At 49.6% G+C, this 21,892-nt stretch overlaps 4 non-coding genes across 4 annotated transcripts; 2 read left to right on the forward strand and 2 right to left on the reverse strand.

Moving 5' to 3' along the window:
• Positions 1 to 3,424: 3,424 nt before the first annotated feature.
• On the forward strand, positions 3,425 to 3,495 carry Trnag-ccc (transfer RNA glycine (anticodon CCC)). Its single transcript has one exon. It is a non-coding gene; the product is annotated as a tRNA-Gly (tRNA).
• Positions 3,496 to 8,226: 4,731 nt separating this feature from the next.
• Positions 8,227 to 8,298, forward strand: Trnaq-cug (transfer RNA glutamine (anticodon CUG)). The gene has a single exon. It is a non-coding gene; the product is annotated as a tRNA-Gln (tRNA).
• Positions 8,299 to 12,902: 4,604 nt separating this feature from the next.
• Positions 12,903 to 12,976, reverse strand: Trnan-guu (transfer RNA asparagine (anticodon GUU)). Its single transcript has one exon. It is a non-coding gene; the product is annotated as a tRNA-Asn (tRNA).
• Positions 12,977 to 16,755: 3,779 nt separating this feature from the next.
• LOC143405294 (U1 spliceosomal RNA) lies at positions 16,756 to 16,918 on the reverse strand. Its single transcript, XR_013092014.1, has one exon. It is a non-coding gene; the product is annotated as a U1 spliceosomal RNA (small nuclear RNA).
• Between the last annotated feature and the right edge of the window lie 4,974 nt (positions 16,919 to 21,892).

A 21,892-nucleotide genomic window follows, 5' to 3' on the forward strand; every position in this document is an offset into this window, starting at 1 on the left:
TTCATTTCTTTAGAGTACAAACCTAGTGAGGGAATTGTTAGGTCATGGGGCAGGTGTATTTTAAACTTCATGAGAAGCTAGCAAAGAGTTTCAGGATGTTTGCACTGTTTTACTCTCTCACCACAAGAAAAGATACTAATTATTTTTGTTTTCATTTTTGATACTTTGTGTTCTTTTTAGACATACATGATGGTAAGAGTGTTTTTTACATATTACACATACCTGGAGTATGACTTCCCACCATTGAGGTCGTCCATGACCTGGAGTTACACTGGTTGTGTATTCATATGTGAACAAAGGAAACTCTCCTCTTCCCATTCTCCTCCCTTCCCTTCATTCCCCTTGTCTAATGCTATACATATATATATTTTTCACCTTCTTTTTACCCATTCATTTGTTGAAGGGCGCATTAGGCTGGTTTCATAGATTAGCTGTTGTGAATTGCTGTCAAATTGATGTGCCTCTGTCACTGTAGTATGCTGATTTTAAGTCCTTTGGACGTATACCAAGAGTGGGATAACTGGGTCAAATGGTCTTTCCATTCCAAGTGTTCTGAGGAATCTCCATACTGCTTTCCAGAATGGTTGCACCAAATTGCAGTCCTGCCAGCACAATATGAATGTACCTTTCCCCCCACATGCTCACCAACATTTGTTGTTACTTGTATTCATGATAACTGCCATTCTGCCTGGAGCAGGAGGGAATCTCAAGAGAGGTGAAAGACCCCTCCTGCATGTCTTTTGGTAGTATGGCCATTTTGACAATATCAGTTCTGCAAGTCCAAGAACATGGGAGAACTTTCCATCTTCTAAGGTGTTCTTCAATTATTTTCTTTATTGTCCTGTAGTTTTCACTGTAGAGGTCTAATGTATATGTATATGCATATACTTGGGAATCTCTCTCTATTTTTTGAAGGTAGTTTTCCTAGTGCCTCTTTCAATTGATTCATCATTTATGTATAGGCCTACAATTGATTTGTAGGTGTTAATTTTATATCCTGTTCCTTTGCTGGATTCATTTATGAGTCCTAAAAGTCTTCTGGTAGAGTTCTTTGGGTCTTCTGTGCATAGAATCATGTCCTCAGCAAACAAGGATAATTTGAGTTTTTCTTTTTCCCATTGGGAGAGAAGATACAAATTCTTGTAAGCTCATGTTTTGAACTATCTCTTCAAAGTGACCCATTCGGGTGGGTGTGTAAGAGTATATCACCGTTGTTTTCCTGAATGAGCAATGATATTGAGTTCCTTTCTTATTTCTTTGGTCATATAGAAATGTTGTTGGAGAGATGCTGATCAGTGTCTTTCCACCTTCCCTTTCTTTTTCTTTTTCTTTTCTGTCACCAGAAATTGAACCCAGGGTGCTTTACCACTGAGCCTCATCCCCAGCCCTTTTTATGTTTTAAATGTTGAGATAGGGTCTCACTAAGTTTCTTAGGGCCCTACTGAGTTGCTGAGGCAGGGCTCAAACTTGCCATCCTCCTGCCTCATCTTCTAGTGTTGCTGGGTTTCAGGCCTGGGTCCCCACACCAACCATGTTTCCCCTCTTTTTTCATAACCTTTTACTATTAGACACATTTAGATTTGTGAAAGATAGAGTAGATAGTACACAGGATTTCTATACACTCCACACCCGGCTTCCCCTAGCCTTTAACATCTTACATTAGAATGATACCTTTGTCCCAAGTAAAGCATAAATACATTTGCTACTAGGAGTAGGATACACTCAGGAGATAATGGAAGACAAAGAGGGACTTGCGCAGAGAAGCCACTGTCATGTGTCCTGAACTAAGGAGGATTGCCTTTGTCCTTTCCACCCAAGATCCAAGAAATATCTTAACTGCTCAGGGATATGGAATTGAGAACTGACATAGAAAAACATAAAGTCATTTGAAGTAGAACAGTCTAGTTATAAAAGGCAGAAAGAGATTTAAGAACATACAAAGAAATTTTACATTAAAAAAAAAAAAAAACAACAGGAACCACAGGATGAGGTGGAAAAAATGGGTCTAAGTAGACCACAGATCCTTAAGACAAAGCCTGCCCAACAGAATAGACCTTGTTCACTCATTTTGAATATAAAAGCAAATTCCAGCTGTAGAAGTTAATCAGACAGAAAAAGATCAGACCATAAGACGGTGCTATTCTGTGCCAGGCTGCTTGTAAGCACAAGTGTGGACACTGGACAAAAGCAAATGGCTGGTAGAAAGAGGAGCAACATCCTATGGCTCCACCATCCACTGTTCCTCCCTGAACCAGCCTCTTGGGTGGCCAAAGAGGGTGTGGGGGAGGGCAGAATTCCTGGGAACTGTCCCTTATTGGCGCTTGTGTAAGTCTCTGTAGACATGAGAATTTCAAAGCAAGATTCAATCCTTGGTCCTTTCCAGGGATGCAGAAGGGAAGGAGAGAGGAGAGAAGCTCCATTACCGCTCAGATGCAGAATGACCCAGGGACATACCCAAGAGTGCAGCTGGGTTCTGAAGGTCTTTGGGGAAAACTCCTGACATGGGTCTCAAGGTCGGGAGGATGGGGCTTGGGAGGCAGTGTTACAGGGTTGGGGCCTGGTGGGAATTGAGGCCCTGTGAAGACCCCTTCAAACACCCCGGGAGTTTATGGAAGGGAAAGGGAATACTGTCAGGGGAGAGAGGGTGTGGGTCCCCTCAGAGAGGAGAGGGACAGAGTGCCTCTCCTGCTTCCAGGTTCATTGGGGATCCTGAGAGTCCAGCTCAGGTCCACCTCTTCTCTTTTGACTGACAGTAGAATGACATCAGACGGGCACGTCCCCTCTGCCATGACAACTCTAGGTCACTTTGGCCCATGCTGACAGTTTCGAAATGGACCGTGGCCATCAATTTTTACAGATTTTAAGATTAGAGGGAATTATCCTTTACTCCCTGAGTTCTGAGCCTCGCCTGTTGAAAGGGTCAGAAAAGCCTCCCCCTCCAGGGTAACTGGTGCTGCTCTTATGGACTTTACTTCCGACCTGCATTTCTCCTGCAGGTAGGGCAGGTAGTTCGCTGAGAAATTTGACATATCCTGGCCACGAAAGCCAGGCAGGGCTGCAGGGAAATTGCTTCTGGAAAGAGAAAGCCTGTGTGAATCAGCACAGTGGAGCCTGTGGGTGGCATTATTCCCGTACCCTCGTGTTCCCGCCACTCGTCAGCCCCTGGCAGCCGCCAGCCATGGCAGGGCAGGGGCTATGTAGATGAACAAGCGAGGAAATGACCTTTCCGTAGGTTCGCTGCAGATAAAGACCAGGGACCGAAAACGGGTGAATTTCTGACGTTTTCCTATAGCGGGTCTCCACCCGGTTGTCCAGAGCCCGCTGCAGACTTGGGCTTCTTCAAGCCGGATGGTTTTCTTCATAGTGACGTCCTGATATTATGGCTTTCCGCGTCACCAGTATGGAGCGAGTTTCGTGTCCCCGAGCATTGGTGGTTCAATGGTAGAATTCTCGCCTCCCACGCGGGAGACCCGGGTTCGATTCCCGGCCAATGCATCCCTTTTCTTAGCCACGACCTCAGGGTCATTTCCCAATTGCCAACAGGAAGGGATCTCGGCAGGCACAGGGCGGCTACCCAGTGTCAGTTTGCCTGTCCCCCGCCCCCTCTGTGCTCTGCAAACCCGCTCAACCCTTTTTCCTAGGATCTGGAGGCTCCTGCGCAAGGATTCACTTCCTGCACTTGGACAGGGCACTGGGCCGCTTCTCCCTGCAGAAGGGGACCGGGAAGGGGACGCCCGACGGCAGCGCCTTGGGACCCTGTGCGCACGCCGCGCGGGAGGCGCGGAGCCCAGACCCACTCGCGCCGCGGGTTCTGTGTGTGGCCGCCGCCGGCCGCACAGCCGCCCCTTGTGCCTGGTGGTCAGTCCGCGGCGTCTGGGGAAATTCAGGGTGGCCCAGGAGCGCGGCGAGGGGGACGCCCTTCTAACCCTCCTCGCCCTTCTAACCCTCCTGCTTTCGCCCCCCGACGGGCGCCCTGCCTTCTGCGCAGAGTTTGGAACCCCTGGGGCTCTGCAGCCCAGGCCCCCGCCCCAGGGCCTCGGGCCGCATGGGATTGGAGGAGGAGCCTGGGACGCGCCCAGCTGCGTCCTGTCTGTGGAGCCCGCCTGTTTTGACCCGCTCTTCGCAGCCAGTCCAAGTGCTGCCCACTCCAGCGCACTGGCCAAGGGCCACCGGTCCATTACTCTCTTGAAAGGGCCTCAGGAAGAGTTCGGAGGGAGACGCCAGGAAAACAGAACTGAGTAGGCTTCTCCCCTTTCTGTGTCCTCTGTCCTGCCTCTGAAGGTCAGCCGCAAGCACACCGCAGTGCATAATTGGCTCCAGTCTGCAGGTGTCTCCCCTGGCCTGCTCCTCCTCCTCCTCCTCCTCCTCCTCCTCCTCCTCCTCCTCCTCCTCCTCCTCCTCCTGACCCTGCTGTTCCTGCCCCTTCCCCTCCTCCTCCTCTTGCCTCAGCTCCCCTGCCCTTCCTTCTCCTGCTCCTCTTCCTCCTCCTGCCCTCTTCCTCCCCTTCCTCTTCCTCCTACTCCTCTTTTCTCTGGTCCTCCTCCTCCTCCTCCTCCACCAGCTCTTCCTCCTCCTGCCCTGCTCCTCCTCCTCCTCCTGCCCCTGCTCCTCCTCCCCTTTCTTCCCCTCTTCCTCCTCCTCCCTTTCCTCCCCTTGCTCCCCCCTCCTCCTCCCTCCCATACTACTCCTCTTGCTCCTCCCCTTCCCCTCCTTCTCTTCCTCCTCCTCCTGCCCCTGCTCTTCCTCCCCTTCCTTTCCCTCTTCCTCCTCCTTCCTTTCCTCCCCTGCTCCCCCCTCCTGGGATTAAATCTGCTCTTCTGCTTAGAGTTCTTGAATGGAAGCTTAGATGATACTTTGGGATTTTTTTCATTGTTGATGTGTGCATTCATTGCTGTGAATGCACCTGTGAGCATTGGCTTTGTTCTATTGCTGTTGATTTACTTATTTACTTAACGTCATTAGAGATTGACCCCGAAGCACTTGACCACTGGGCTACATCCTGAACCCTTTTTTCACTTTTTATTTTGAGACAACTTCTCCCTAAATTGCTAAGGCTCTCCTGAACTTGTAATCTTCCTGCCTCAGCCACTCAAGTGTCTGGGATTACAGGAGCACCACTGGGCCTGACTCTATTGACACACTTGTATTTTCATTGTCATGGATTACAAATATCCAATATCTCCTGAGATATTTTGTTGCATCTATTGTAATGAAGGGTTATGTTTCATGTGCAAATTTGGGCCTTTCCAGCTACCTTTCTCTTAGAGATTTCTTGTTGAGTTTCATTGTTCCTGAGAGCATGCTTTGTATGATTTCTATTGCTTTCTATCTGTTGAAGTGTGTTTTATGGGCCAAAATGTGCAGATCGTGGTATTTCACATGAGCTAGAGAAGAACATGTTTCTTCCTTGTCGAATGAGGTGATCTATAAACCTCTGGTGGTGCTGCCAGTTCAACCTTATCCTCTTTGATTTTCTACCTGCCAGATCTGTGGACAACCAATTGAGTGAGGCTGAAGTCTCCAACTATAGCCATGCATTTCTCTATACCTCCTTCCTCTTCTTTCAGGTTTTGCCTGACATATTCGGACACTCTCCTGTTGGAGACCCTATTATTAAGAATTGCGTCATCTTCTTGGGGGAACTGACCACTTTATCATTAAGTAATATCCTTCTTTACCCCTGGCGATTTTCCTTGCCCTGAAGTTTTCTCTGTCTGGAATCAACATAGCTCCTCCAGGTGTCTTTCAATTAGCATGGGCCTAGTGTATCTCTCTCCTTCTCTTGGAGGCCTTGTGACCCCTCAGGACCCAAAGGCTCTCTGATCCCATTATAGGGCTGCCTGCTGTCTGTGGGTCAGGAGGTCCTGTTTGGCCTGTGGGGGTTGGGTTTCTCCTGCTCCTTGGGGCTGGCTCTGCACAGCATGTGCTTCAGGGCCTGCACATTCTCAGTCCAGCTGAGCCAGGGACTTGTCCTGAAGGGCTGGCCCAGTGTTGGAGTTGGGGCTGCTGTCCACACCACTGTTGGTGGTCCTGGAGAGGATGTGGGTCTGAGGAGGGGGCTGTGGGAAGGCTATCCTCTTGAATCCCAATGGGCACTTGGGCAGAAGTTCTGGATTTCCTGCCCTCGGCCTCCTCCCAGCTCTCAGGGAGAGAGCTCATCTTCCATCTTACTTGTTGCTTTCTCACTTTCCCCGTTTTTACTTATAATTTATCTTTGCTTCTTTACATTTAAGTAGGTTCCTTGCTGGGCAGGTTGACCTATGCCTTAGTTCTGAAGTCCAATCTCCTCTGGAGGCTGAGGCAGGAGGACTGCTTGATCCCAGAGGTTTGGAGCTGCACTGGACAACACAGTGACAACCTATCTCCTAATTTGTTTTAAAAGTAGGTTTCTGTTGGTTTGGAAGTTGCTCAGTATACCAGCAAGTCTCCTTGTGATTAGAGCAAGAAAAATCAAGATGAACCTCTAAAGGAATATCTCTTCAGTGAGTCTGACATGGTCCCTTATGATTTCCCGAGATAGAGAGAAACCAGGCATCATGATGATAGAGAGTGTTGCCTATGCTCAAACTTTTGGTCCATGCCTCATAAAGTAGAGTCTGGGGGACAGGAAGGAGGAATTGTTTTGTCGGCATGCTATTAGGCTGAAGGCCTAGAGATTTGGATTCACACACAGGCAAACAACAGTCAAACTGAACTTGAGGCCTGCCAGCCAGAAACCATCAACTAATCGCTAACCTTCTTCTGGGACCATCAAATACGATTTCTTTATTTTGTTTTCCATGAGCATTTTATCAAGTTTCCTTTCTTGTCCCCTCAGCAGATTGCTAACTTGCTTGTACAGTAGGATCCAATTTTAAATCACTGAATGTTCAAATATTGATGCACTATAATTGTACCTAATAGCAGGATTCATTAGGCCATATTTGTACTTACAGTTAATTTAATCAACCTCATCGTTAGTACCTTTCATTTATTTCCCTCCTCCTCCCACTCTTTAAAATGTTAAGGGTCCAGGTTTATGGTTCACAAACGAAGGCCACCCAGAGAACTTTCCTGCGATGCGCGCACATTGTTATTTTGAGATGTCATATCCATCTTTATTGATCATCTGTGTAACTATTTAACTTTATGCAGTACTCATGAGCACATAAGTACTGTGTAAACTGTGAGGGAACCTGGGAACACACACCCTAGGCACAGTAGTGAGTGCTCTCGGGTACTCTGATTGGTGGAGACTCTTTAAAAACCACCCAACTTTGGGGGTTCCGGCAGAGACACTGGAATGGATTCAGTTTGGCCACCTCTCAGGAAACAGTGTGTCTAAGTGTCAGGGCCCTGCCCCCTGGCGAGGCCGCGTATGGTGGAATTTGAGTCACAGGCAGGTATGTTCTTGTTTCAGTATTAATACAAACACTGGCAGGGTTTGGCACAGACCTGTAAAGCCAGTGGCTCAGGAGGCCCAGGCAGAGGGAGGTGGCAAGTTCCAGTCCACTCTTGGCAACTTAGTGAGGCCCTAAGGAATTTAGGGGGACCTGTCTCCAAGACTAAAAAGGGCCAGGGGTTTCACTCAGTGGTTCTATGCTCCTGGGTTCAATCCCTGGGAACAAGGAAAAGCAAAAACAGACATTAAACATGTTTGAGGGCTGGGGTTGGGGCTCAGTGGTAGAGCACTTGCCTCACATGTGTGAGGCACTGGGATCAATTCTCAGCATCACTCATAAATACATAAACAAACAAATAAATAAATAAAGGTCCATCAACATCTAAAAATAATTTTAAAAAAACCATGTTTGACTGGTTTTTATTTTAATTCAACAAATCTGCATTCATTGTGAAAAAGAATATATCCCCTTCCCAGACAAACAAACCCATCTTAATTATATGAAAAAGAGATGATACACCTTTACCTAATTGCGTCCTGTAAGCCAAGGCACTTGGGAGTCCTGGTCCCATCTTGACAATCCTGGGGTTTCCCTGGGTCAAGGGAAAAGTGGAAAGACCAGGAAAAGGAAAATCACAGTATCGCCTGCAGAACTTCCACCTGAGGATAGGAAAGTGGTCACCCGAGGAGAGAAAGATGGGGGCGCTCGGGTACTTCCTCTGCCTGAGCCTAAAGAGCATTTGGCCCCGCTTCTCTGTAGCGCAGACGAAGTCCCTGGCACCGGTCCCTAGGCTTGCCGTTCGTCCCTGGGCACCTCTGAGCACGATTCAGGGCCCGCCCTCGTGGGTTCCATGGTGTAATGGTGAGCACTCTGGACTCTGAATCCAGCGATCCGAGTTCAAATCTCGGTGGGACCTTTCCCTTTTCTTTGTCGGAAGTCCCCAGCCGGCCTCCCAGGGACCCAGTAAGGACCCAGCACCAGCCCCGTCCTCCGCGGACCCTGAGCTGGGCAGGCGGCGGCCACCACCCCGAGAAGGCCTTCGCTGCGAGGCCTGTGCTCGATGCAGGCGGCCACTGGTGGCTCTGCATAGGCGGATTCTGTCCAGAGTTTCTGGCTCCTCTGCGGAGGTGACCCCTCCAGCGAGCGGCGGCGTGGAGGTCCCGTCGCCAGGGGACCCGAGCTGCAGCCCGAGCGGCGAGGCGAGGCCGCGGTGCCCTGGCGCAACCCGCCGGGCCCCAGGGAGAGGCGGCGTCGCGCCGCGGCCGGGGCCCAAGTGCGGTGCTCTCTAAAGCCGAGCTGCGGGCCAACTCGGGCCCTGCCCACTGCCCACAGTGTTCTGCGGCTCTGCGGCGTCCAGCCACGGAGGGGGCTGACCCCGGCCGCGCCGCGGAGCCCCGGGAGGCCACACGGCTGGTGCCGAGCAGAAACGGGAAGGGCAGGGCGCCGGGGGCGGCGCAGCCCAGCCCAGGTCGCCGCCTGTGGCTCCTCCCGGCTCAGGGAGGCTCCCTCTGGTAGCCATCCACAGGGCACGCCGCCCCGGACGCAGCCCAGCACTTGCGGGGCCTGGGTTCCCGCACCTTCCTTTCTGGGCCGGCGGGAGGGGGTCGAGCGCAGGGAGGCACAGACCCACGGCTTGCTGGCTCCCTGGTTTGGACTGCAGGAAGGAAACGCACGAAGCCCGCTCTCCCTGAGGCCGGTCTGCAGGGCCTGGGATGGGACACTACCCCAGCTCCAGGCAGGGCCACACTGAATGACAGAAGTCAAAGCAATTTGGGGACAGAGTGGAAAGTTCACCACGTGCACCCCCCTTCTCCATGGAAGCAGGTCCTAAGACCCTCACGTGAGAGGGATCCCCCTGTACCCAGAGGAAAGAAGCATCTTATCTCTGAGCCAGGGACACGTCATGAACCGAGGGGGCCTCCCTTGGCTTCCTTGCTGATCACCTTAGATCCCTCTCCTTTTGTGGCATCGTCTTCCTGAACTGCCGTCCACTCTCAACAATGCAATCCAGATAACACCTCTGGGTCCACAGCTTACTCCCGTCTCTTCCTTAGGACGGAGGGCACTGTGGCAGGAAAAGCTTGTGACTAAATAAACATGCAGGCTTTCCTCTTGTTACTCTGTGTCTTCCTTATAGAGGCCTCGGCCATGAGCTGGGGATGGGCGAGGAATCAGCATTTCCCCTGCCCTCCATGTAAAAATGCCATCCACCGTGCAACTATGACACGTGATGGAGGCAGTTTTGAAGCCATAATTTGATTCAATATCCCCCTTTAAACGAGAGAAAATTCCCAGGTACGATGAAGTCTATGGCTCATTCTCTACAGCTCCTTTCAGGGCAAACCTACTATAGGTTGAGGGGTTTTCCTGGACACTCCTGGGAGCAGGAGTCCCTGCTGCTCAGAGAGGAGGACTGCACTCTCCCTCTGAGGGTCTTCCGCCTCCAAAAAGCTCCAGTGATGAAACTTACATTTAAATAAAATCAGCATGAAACCTTTATATTGTCTCACAGTGTCAGGTTTCAGTCCATGGTCAGCTGAGTCTATTTTTGATTCTTTTTTTTTTTTCTTCTTCCTTTTTAAAATTTTGTGCTGTGGGGAGGTAGAAACATCACCCCAGAAGGATGAGGCAGAGGAAAGTTGCTCACCCTCTGGCAAACAGGAAGCAGGAAAGCGTCAGGGACAAGACACAGTCCCCAAGGTCATGCCCCCAAGGACTCACACCCTTCTACTAGGTGCCACCTTCTACAGATTCACCACCTCCAAATAATGCCGTTAAATTGTGAACCCCTCAATGCATCAATCCAGTGAAGTTAGAGCCCTCGCAATCCAACCACTTCCCCCAAATTGGTTCACCTCTGATCAGGACTCCACTGGGGCCAAGCCTTTGTGGACTGGATGTTCCAGATACCAACCTAACGATTGGTTTTCATCATGTCCCATGCTTTTAAAAAATTTTACATTTTACCTGTACATGGACACAATATCTTCACTTAGTTATTTTTATGCAGCGCTGAAGATTGATCCCCCGGCCTCGCACGTCTAGGAGAGCACTCTACCACTGAGCCAGAATACCAGCCCACGATCTATTTTTGTGCAGTTTCACCCAAATACTGTCACTATAAGTTGCTTTTGCCTGTTGTTGCAGGGTAGTGTTGCAATGGATGGATGCATCATTCTGTATCCATTCCTTTCTTGATGAACATTTGAATTGCTTCCAGTTTGGGGACGGTCACAAAAGAATGTATTAAAAAGAAATCATTTTTTGTGGATATGTAATGTATGAATTCTGTCTTAAATGTGGTATCCTTCAATACTAACTTACTTGTTACTTTGTGAAATGGATATTTCATTTATAAATGCAAGTTCATTCAGATGTTATGAAAGCCCAAAGTGGAAGTCTATGCACTTTCTTTTATATTTCATAATTACAGATAAAAACTTTATCTTGGATATTGTTTCCTTTTGGCCTATTTTTAATGTAGGCTGCACACATCTAGGTCTATTACCAGATTATCTCATTTGATTTTTTTTAATATTTACTTTTTAGTTATAGTTGGACACATATTTGTATGTGGTGCTGGGGATCCAACCCACTGCCTCACACCTGGTAGGCGAGCACTCTACCTCTGAGCCCCAGCCCCAGCCCATCTCATTTGAATTATGCAAAAATTGCACGAGTAATTAACATTCTCTTATTATTATTGTTATTTTTTTTCCATATGACTCTTGCAAAACTAAGACCAAGAAAACTGAAAGAGCTGACTGTAAGATAGAAGGCAACTGGAGGTTCCAGGACGATCCTTACTAATGAGAACTGTCCAAAATTTCTTCGTTTCTTTTCCTTTTTCAAAAGAATGGTGAACAAAAATGCTGCCAATTCTGTGTTTGGTCTGGGTTCTTCAGAGAACAAACCCAATAAGGTCCAAATATGATATGTATAGAGAAACTTACTGAAAGGAATTGGCTCACATGATTATGGAGACCAAAAGTCCTAGATGAGAAGTCGGCCAGCTGGAGATCCAGGAGAAGTGATGGCCAAGTTCAAGTCCTCTTATGGCTTGGAGATGGGGAATCCCCAAAGCTCCCGTGTGAGCAGGACATGAAATGATCAGATTACGAGAGCTGTAACCTGCATTCATCATTTGATGCCAAGAGAAGAGAGAGACAGACTCCTTGTTCATTAACCACACGTAGTATGTAAAATCCAAGAGCTCAAATATTGAGGAGAGCTGAGGAAAGTCATCCAACAGCCCTCAGGTACCTGTTACAGGGGGCAGGATTCTCTTGGCGCCAATGATGTGTACTGGATGGGCTAATTTTGAGGCCATCTCTACTTCTGTTAAAGAAAAATATAGAGACACTTGTCTGGATGCTAATTCATTGCATTGTACAGGAGGGAGCACCGGCGCTGTCTTGTACCCAAACCCATATTGATAAAGAAGAGAGGAATGGTGAGGAGGAAAACCATGGCTGGAAGCACCAAGATATTCCTCCTGTTGAGGCTGGGATCTGGGTTAAACTCTTGGTCCCCAGGGCAGCAACGTTCAGACATGGGGCTTTTGAGAAGCAACTGGATCACGAGGACTCTGGCTAATCCATTGATAGGTCCAGGATCCAATGGACATTGGCAGGTGGCAGAAACTAGGAGTTAGCCAGAGAAACATGCCCTGGAAGGGTATGTTTTGTCTCTGACCCTTCATAATACTCTCTCATTCTTTCTGCTTCCCAGCACCTTTGGGGTGAAGAGTTCTGCTCTGTCAAGCGTTTCCCACTGGGATGTCCTTCTTCCTCACCATAAGCCAACAATGATGGGCCCAAGCAACTATGAACTGGAACGTCTGAAACTCGGAGCCAAAGATAAATGTTTCCTTCTCTAAGTTGATTTCTCAGGTATTTTGTCAGAGCAATGTAAAGCTGACTAACAGACTTCCTTTGCATAGGTGGCTTGTCAGAAAGCTCTTACAGTGGTCACTTGGGCCAGAGTTCTCCAGCCCTGACTAGGCCACCACAGAAAACAACTAGTTATAGGAGGACTTTAAAGCATCCAGGAAGTTCAGCTATTCAGAAAATGCGACGGAATATGTGTATGTGTCATGTGCACTGGGCCTTCTGATGGAAAGCCCCTTGGCTAGGCACTGCACCTACTAGACTCTCAGAGTGATAGCACACTCGAAGGAAGACAGGCTTAAAAATTTTTTAAAAATTAAAAAAAAAAAAAAAAAAAGGAGAGGATTGATTATCTCATGATGCCACGGTGGGGGCATTTTTGACAGAGCAATCAGCAAATCCAAATCTAGGGTCCCAGTGCAGATAGCATACTAATGTCTATCTCAAGTCGCCCCTGAAAGGGTTCACCTTGGTCGTCCTGGCGGGTCCCTGGGAATTGAATGTCTAAGTGTGTCAGGTGCCAGACTGCTATGCCATCAAACATTGTAGGAAGGCCTGGTGGCATAACGGTGGCAGGCAGGAGGAGGTCCTGCTGCATGAGAGCAGGAAGGAGGTTAAAAGAGCTCGCTGGCGTCCCTGGGTGGGCTCGAACCACCAGCCTTCCGGTTAACAGCCGAACGCGCTAACCGATTGCGCCACAGAGACGCGGTCCTGGGGCGGGAACCTAGGCGGTGGGCAGTAATGACCACGCGCCCTAGGGTTTGCAGGGCGCCCGGCTCAAGTTCCAAAGCCAAGAGCATCCAGGGATTCAAACCATAAATGGCTGTGTTTGTCGCCTAGGAGACTTGGCGACTGCGGGATTCCGAGCCAGAAGGGCTGCGGAACGGCCTTGGCCCGGCGCTAAGTCACCCCGTCTCAGAAGTCGCAGCCCGGGGAGGCGCCGGGTGGGTCCTAGTGGTGGCCTTCTCTGCTCTTGGCGCCACGATCACCCTGGGAAAGTCCTGTGCCCACACGACCGGCCGCTCGCCCCTGCATTTCGGATTTCTGTGTCCATCAGTGGGGCTCCACGATGGCAGAGGTCGAGGACGCGGTCCTGGGTCCCCTCGCCGACTCCCGGACTCGGCCCTCTTCGGGCGCTCACTTAGGACTTGCTGGACCAAGCCATGGACGTCGTCAAGTTGGAGTCCCCCAAGAACCCCGAGGGCGGATTTCTCAGAGCTCAGCAAAGGCGAGGTTCTTTATGGAAGGCTCCCCTGGCGGTGGTTTCCCGGTAACCCCGGGAGGCCGGGAAGCCGTGCGCACGGCCTGTGCGGTCCAGCCGGAGCTCCCGGGGCTGGGGTGGGCGAGTGGCCGCGCCGGGAGCGGGTGGCCTCAGGAGGCGGCGGCGTGGCGCTGCACCCCGCCACGGGAGCTGGGCCGAGGTGCGCGTCGCCTAGGGCCGACGCTCCGGAGACGGGAATCGGTTTCCACCGCAGCCGAGTGAGAAGAAAGGGGAAAGCAGAGGCTTGAACGGGCGGTAAAGGCGACGACCGGCGGCCGTCCCCGCAGAGCTGCCGCATATTCCAGCTGCTCGGCGTGGACAGGCCTCGGAGAAGCAGCCCCGCGGCGTCTCGCGCGGTTCTCCGTAGCGCACCGAGGCCGGCGCTCCGCGCGCTCCGCGGGACCCTCGGCCGGGATCCCAGCGCGCAGGGCCCTCCGCGGACGTGGCCTCCCTTTTCTTTCCATCCACTCCGACCTCCGCGGCGCTGGGCCACTTACCTGGACGCCAGTGCGACACTTGCCTGGGCTCCAGAGTTCTCTGCGGTCGGGGACAGGAAAGCCTACCCTGCGCATCCTACCTAGAGGACAGGTTGGAGCGGTCCTTTCCCTGCCCGAGAGGTGACAGGGCCAGTCCTCCCCAAAGCGCAAGCCTCAAAACGTGAGGCGCTGCCCCTGGATCGTCCGAAGGTGCCAACCAGCTTGTTCTGGTTCGGGTTTGCAACCTCAGGGGGGCTTTCTTAAACCAAATGAGAAGTGAGAAGAGATTCAAGGCTACCTGGATATTCTAGGTCAGCTCTGACCCACGTCCACTGTAACATTACTGATCTCTGTGTGGTGCTGCGGACGGACCCGGCGCCTCACACGAGCCAGGCACCGCTCTACCACCGAGCCCAGCGCCAGCAATTTTTAGCATTTATTTTGCTAACAGTAAATGACTCTCTCTCTCACACACACACACACACACACAAACACAAACACACCATGTATTAACAAGAAATCCTGTTTGTGGGCATGTTTTGTAAACTCCATTTTAAATTCCTTATTCTTCAATACTGTGAATGAATATTACATTCAGAAATACAAACTCATTCAAATGTTGTGAAAGCAGAAGTGAAAGGAAAGTGACCCACGACACTGAGAACAACCAAGAGGTCTTTATTGCTGTGGTATCTGATTAACAGGGGAGAGAGAGAGAGAGAGAGAGAAAGGGGGAGAGGGATGGGGGCAGGGGTCAGATGTGGATTTCCATTGCACCAGACGGGTGGGAGCTGAGTGTTCACCCCTGAGTGGGGCTGAGTGCTCACCCCTGAGTGGAGCTGAGTGCTCACCCCTGAGTGGAGCTGAGTGTTCACCCTTGAGTGGAGCTGAGTGTTCACCCTTGAGTGGAGCTGAGTGTTCAGCTCTGAGTGGGGTAGAGCGTGCAGCCTTGAGGCAAACAAGTGATAAGGAAACAGGAGGGTGGGGGTCCAGTGTCCAGCCTACTCTACAGCTAACAAGAAGCCTATGCACTTTTCTTTTGTATTTCATAATTAAGGGGAGAGAACTTAGCTTGGAGGTTCTTTCCTTCCAGCCTAGGTTTAATGCAGGCTGCACTAGATTATCACATTTGAGTCATGCAATAAATCCACGAAGTACTTCATATTGTTTTTTCATAAGACATTTGCAAAATTGAGGCATAGTACATTCATAGAGCCAGCCCACGGTCAACTGATGGATCCAGGACCGAAAGAATGAGCTTCCCAAAGGGAGAGAAAACCTAATGCTTTTGTAGTAATGTCAGTTTGTCTGAGAGTATCCAAGTGAGGCAGGAGAAAGGGTTAAAATGGGCAGGTAGGAGAGTTGGACTCCTTCAGGTCAGGTTTTTATTCAGCAGGGCTGAGAAACTACAGACACAAGACAGGCTTCATCCAGGCCAGGCCTACTTCTGGGTTAGCAGAGAAAAATGAAACAAAAACAAACTAACTGGTAAGATACCTGCTGTCTGGTTCTTAGACCCCCAACACAAAGGGACACAGAGTAACCAGACTGGATCAAAGAACAGGTGAGGAGGCCATGGACATGAATGCCTTCCTCAGGATTGGGTGGGGGCTAGCTCAAATAGCTCGTGTAGATTCATATAAATCACTAGATAATAGCCATTTTCTGGCATGTCTCTCCCTTTGTGAGCCCCATCTTCTTTCTACTACTCGAATGAATCCTGTTACTTTTCTCTCTCTCTCTCTCTCTCTCTCTCTCTCTCTCTCTCACTCACACACACACACACACACACACCCCATGTCAGTGTATTTCATTCTTCAAATTCCTAAGACTCTAGGGAACCCAATCCCACACTCTGTGCTACTCACACCATTTCCAGCGGCTGCATTGGAAGGCTGCTTTTGTTCAGAAGCTCCTCCATCAAGGATCTAGAGCCTTGGTAGTGAAAACAGCTTTGAGAAAAGGAAATTCCTAGACTCTTTAAAATTCAAGTATTCTCAGTAAGGCGCTAAAAGTTGACCTGTCCTGGACCACGATCTTATATGAGGAAGGAAACCTCCACGCTGTTGGAAAGGAGTAGAGAAGGCTTTTCATCAAGCTAGATCCGTCTGTAGAACTCCAGACCTGTACTTGCAGCGTTCTGAATTCTCGGCTGGTAACCTCGTGCACCTAGGTTTTGGGTGGTGGTGGTGTTATTTTTTGAGGGGGAGGGGGGATGTGGAGAGAGAGCCGCGCTGCCAGCTTATGCCACTTAAGTATCCTATCAGGACTATCTGGGAGCTTGAAGGTCTTGGAATTGGTCCCGGAGGTACCAACAGAGGGGGCCAGTGTGGTAGAGAACGCGCCTTAGAAGAGTGTCCTCCATTGGGCCAGGTAATTCGTATTCGATAGAAATACAGAAGTCAAAACGAGAATGGGATCATCAGCCGTTTACAAGACAGAACGACCAACCGACAGCAAGCAGCATAAACCACTGGTGATTTTCTTGAGAAAGGTTGACCAACCCAGACGCATCCCCATCTTGAGTAAATGGAAGGAAAGGTGACAAGTGTAATTACTTGCGGGCAGACAGGTATTTGTTTGGGTAGGAAAAACTCCTTTGAAAACCAAAGCAAAAGCTCTCCTTAGCTTACGGAAAAACCATTACCACTCTTAACAAACACCTTCATTTGATAAGAAAGATGTCGAAAGAGAGCGCTGCAATATATGCAAGAAGAGTTGAGACCTGCTTTTCACCAGTAAACGTGTCAGGGAGAGCGCGAACGCAGTCCCCACTACCACAAATTATGCAGTCGAGTTTCCCACATTTGGGGAAATCGCAGGGGTCAGCACCTCCGCAGTGCAATGGAGAAGCCTCGCCCTGGGAAAACCACCTTCGTGATCATGGTATCTCCCCTGCCAGGTAAGTATGACTTGCCCGCCCGCCCGCCAAGCACAGCCTCATTGCCCTCCACTGTACACACACGGTCACTTCTCACCCGCAATCCCGGGCCTCCTTAGTCCTCACGCACAGCGAGTGTACCCTGTTTAGAGTCGTGCGCTTGCTCCCAGGCACAGCAAAAGGATCGCCTTTCTGCTGCAGGTGCCCGCTCAGCAGCCCCCGCGCCCCCTTATCTACATACGACCGCCCCTGCGATGACGTCACGGAAGTAGCCCCGCCCCGGACCTGCGCCTGGCCTTCGGTCGGTCCACCGCTCCCTGCCCGAAGCGGTCCACTCGGCCGAAGTGCGCCCCCGCAGCCGCTGCGGGAAGTGCGCGGCCGCTCCCTCCTTCACTCGCGTCCCGTCTGGGACTCGGACGGTGCGCGGCGCCCCTTCTCCCGGAACGTGGGTTCGTTGTAATAGAACTTCTCTCCCCAACCCCGACCTGCGCCCGAGGATGTGAAGGAGAACCGGCTCCCTGGCACCGCCCCTCCTCGGTGACCCTTTGTCTCTTCCCGGCGGGCCCGGGTCCTGTGGCCCAGGACCCAGGAAGTCCACTCGTGTCGGACAGGACTTCCCCTGGCCAGTGGAAACGCGGAAAGGCCACGAAGGAAAACGAGCGGTGCAGCAATCCCCGCTCAGCAGGGGAACTGGCCACCGAGGCAGGGACCGCGGCCTAGAGGGAGATCGGAGGCCCCCCGAGGGACCCCACAAAGGACCCCGGCACCAGCCCTGTCGGCGGACCCTCCTGCGCTGAGAAGGCGGCGGCCACCACCCCTGAGAAAGCCCGGGGCGCTGTCGGCACGACGCCTCAGCTCCGCCGGGGGAGCGCCTCGCACTCGGAGGGTGGACGGCTGGGCCTTTGCTCCAGGGCTGTGCTTTATCCAGAGGCTGCTTTTATTCCAGGCGGTCACTGGTCGGCACTGGTGTCCCCGTGGATACCGAAGGTCGCGGTGACAGCCGCTGTGGAGTTGACTTCGGGAAATCTCACTCCGGGTCCGAGCTGGGCACAAAGCCCGACCCCTCCGGCGAGCGGTGTCGTGGACGTCCTCGCCCGCGGTCTGCAGGCCTCTGTGCGCAGCCGCTGGGCTCCAGCGAGAGGATGCGTCCGGCCACCGCAGGGTGGGAAGGCGACTTCCTTCTCGCTGGCAGAGGAGCCTGGAGCCTGGCGGAGCCCATCACTGCGCAGAGCGTTCTCCAGGAGCGAGACACGTGGTTTCTAGGGCTGGCAATCTGCAGCTCCCTTGAGGAGCCAGCCTACCCTACGTTGAGGGGTTTCCTGCAAGTAGATCCCTGCTGCGCGGAGAGGAGGACTGTTCTCTCCCTTTGAAATCCCCTGCCTTAGAAAAGTGATGAAACTTAAACAAAATCATCAGGTTAGTCAGCTTTTAGGATCTGTGATGGTTTCAGTCCGTGGTCAGTGGATTTTTTTTTTTTTTAACCTGAAGAAGGCAGAAACATTGCTGCAGAAAGGTGAGGCAGAGAAAAGTTGCTCACCCTCTGGCAAACAGAAACAGGAAATTGTCAAGGACATGGTCCCCAAGGGCATGCCATCAAGGACTCTCTCCTTTCTACTACGTGCCACCTTCTACAGGTTCCACCACCTCCCAATAATGCCATTAAGTGATGAATCCATCAATGGATCCCTCCACTGAAGTTAGAGCCCTCGCAATGCAGTCACTTCCCCCAAATTGGTTCACCTCTGAACACCACTGCTTTGGGGGGCCAAGCCTTCAACACATGAGCCTTTGGGGCTGTTCCAGATGCCAAGTAACCATCGGTTTTCATCACTTCCTATGTTCTTGCGCTGTTCCACCCACAGAGCCAGAGCTGAGGCCCAGTGCCTAGGTGCAGAGGACCTTGTCGCGGCCACAGCCCACGAACTGTACACCAGAGCCCATCGTTTGACCCCTACAACAGGTCAGTGGCCTCAGAGTCCTCATCTTACATATGAGAAAACAGACAAAGACGTTAAGTAACCTATCCAGGCCACTCAGACGGTGAGTCCAGAATTCAAACTAGGAATTTGAACCTGAGGCAGCCTGCTCCAAAAGACATGTTCAGAACCACTGTGTGGGTACTGCTCTGAAGAAAAGAGAAATTATCTTGAAAACAAATGTAACTATACATGTTATTCCCTTTGTATAAACACCAAAGAAGAATCATAAGACAGGAATAAAATTTCCCAAATATGCTCAAGGTCCACCTTCCTCCCTACAATGGCTTTCTTATCCTGGTTACTGCTCCTCAAAAGTCTTCAACCTGGGGCTGCGGTGGTGGCTCAGCGGAGAGCGCTCACCTCACACGGGTGGGCGAGACCCTGGGTTCCATCCTCAGCACCACATGAAAATAAATGAGTGAAATAAAGGTATGGTGTCCAACTACAATTTTTAAAAAATTAAAATCTTAAAATTCTTTCCAGAACTGTTTTCCCTCCTCTTTACACATTCTGCTCACCTGCAACACTCCTCCCATAACTATTCTGTTCTTTCATTTATGGGTCATTCATATTTTTTTTAACTTTTTTTTAGTTGTAGATGGACCCAATATCTTTATTTATTTTTATGTGGTGCTGAGGTTCAAACCCAGTGCCTCGGGTTTGTGAGGCAACTGCTCTACCACTGAGCTACAACCCCAGCCCTATGGATCATTCATTTTTAAATTTTAAAAATATGTAAATTTATTAAAGAAGACAACAATGTAAGCTGGGGTTGTGGCTCAGTGGTGGAGCACTTGCTTAGCATGTGTGAGGCCCTGGGTTCAATCCTCAGCACCACATAAAAGGAAAGAAATAAAATAAAGGTATTGTGTCCATCTACACCTAATATGTGTGTGTGTGTGTGTGTGTGTGTGTATGTGTGTGTATAATAACCACATATCCGTATCCCCACCAGTAACTACTGTTATGTTAACATCTTTATATGTTTCTCTTTAGCTTCCAATCTTTTTTTTTTTTTTTTTAAGTTCTGGGGTTTGAACTCAGGGACACTCAACCACTGACCCACATCCCCAGCCCTTTTTTGCATTATATTTAGGGACAGTGTTGCCTAGTACCTGGCTAAGTTGCTGAGGCTGCCTTTGAACTTGCAATCCTCCTGCCTCACCCTACCCAGACACTGGGATTACAGGCCTGCATTACTGCACCCAGAATTCATTCACTTTTTTTTCTTTTTTTTTTCTTTTGCCTTTCCTCCTCCTCCTCCTCCTCCTCCTCCTCCTCCTCCTCCTCCTCCTCCCCCTCCTCCCACTCCTCCCCCTCCTTCTCCTCCTCCTCCTCTTGACAGGTCTTTATTTATATGTGCTGCTGAGAATGGAACCCAGTGCCTCACACATGCCAGGCAAGTGTGCTATGGCTGAGCCCCAGCCCGGCCCCATACTGGAAGCAATTCAAATGTTCTTCAAGAAGTGAATAAGGGGCTATTAACAAGAAATCCTTTTTGTGGACACGTTTTTTAAATACCATTTTAAATTTCTTTTTAATGCAAACTTAGTTTGTGAATGGATATTTTATTCATAAACACAATATTCATGTGAATATTATGAAACCCCAAGGTGAAAGTCTATTCACTTTTTTTTCTTTTTGCTTTCTAAATTTTGTTCATTTTAGTTATGCTTGTCAGTATTTGTCAGTATGCATTTTGATATATCCTGCATACATGGAGTATAACTTTCCATTCTTGTGGTCGCATGAGATGTGGGGTTTCACTGGTCCTGTATTCATATATGAACATAGGAAAGTTATGACCCATTCATTCTGCTCTCTTTCCTATTCCTATTCCCCCTTCACTTCCCCCACCTACCCCTGTCCAACCCAGTGAACCTCCACTCCTCTCCCAACCCACCCTGCCTATTGTGAGTCAGCATCTGCATATAAGATGTTTTTGGGGGGTTGGCTTATTTCACTTAGCATGATAGCCTCCAGTTTTATCAGCAAATGCCATAATTTCATTCTTCTTTAAAACTGAGTAATATTCCGTTGTGTATATGTATCGCATTTTCTTTATGGATTCATCTCTTTAAAGGCACCTAGGTTGGTTCCATAGCTGTTGTGAATTGAGGGGCTATGAAGATTGATGTGGCTGCATTACTATAATAGGCTGATTTTACGTCCTTTGGGTATATGCAGAGGAGTGGAATAACAATGTCAAATGGTGATTCCTTTCCATGTTTTCTGAGGAATCTCCATACTGCTTTCCAGAGCCATTGAACCAATTTGCAGTCCCACCAGCAGTGTATGAATGTACCTTTTCCCCCACATCCTCGCCAACACTTATTGTTACTTGCATTCTTGATAATTGCCATTGTGACTACAGCAAGATGGAATCTCAGTGTCATTTTAATTTTCATTTCTCTAATCTTGACCATTTTTCATATATTTATCACCCATTTGTATGTCTTCTTATGGGAAGTGTCTGTGAACAGACACTTTGCCCATTTATTGATTGGGTTATTCATTTTTAATGTTGTTTTTTATATATATCCTGGAGATTAATGCTCTATCTGAGGTGCATATGGCCCATTCTATAGGCTCTCTCTTCGTGTTCTTAATTTTTCCTTTGCTGTGAGAAAGTTCTTTAGTTTGATACCATCCCATGTATTGATACTTGATTTTACTTTTTGTGCTTTAGGAGTCTTGTTGAAGAAGTTGGTTCCTAAGCTGATAAGATGGAAACGTGGGTCTACATTTCCTTCTAGCACATGCAGGGTGACTGGTCTAATACCTAGGTCCTTGATCCACTTGGGTTGAGTTTTGTGCAGGGTGAGAGATAGGGGTCTCATTTCATTGTATTACATATGGATTTCCAGTTTTCCCAGCACCGTTTGTTGAGGAGGCTGTCTTTTCTCCAATGTATGTTTATGGTGCCTTTGTCTAGTGTGAGATAACTGTATTTACGTGGTTTCTCCCTGTGTCTTCTATTCTGCACCATTGGTCTTCAGTTCTGTTTGGGTTCCAATACCATGC

This window comes from Callospermophilus lateralis, chromosome 7 (assembly GCF_048772815.1).
Source record: "Callospermophilus lateralis isolate mCalLat2 chromosome 7, mCalLat2.hap1, whole genome shotgun sequence".
In the NCBI taxonomy this organism is placed as follows: Eukaryota; Metazoa; Chordata; class Mammalia; order Rodentia; family Sciuridae; genus Callospermophilus; species Callospermophilus lateralis.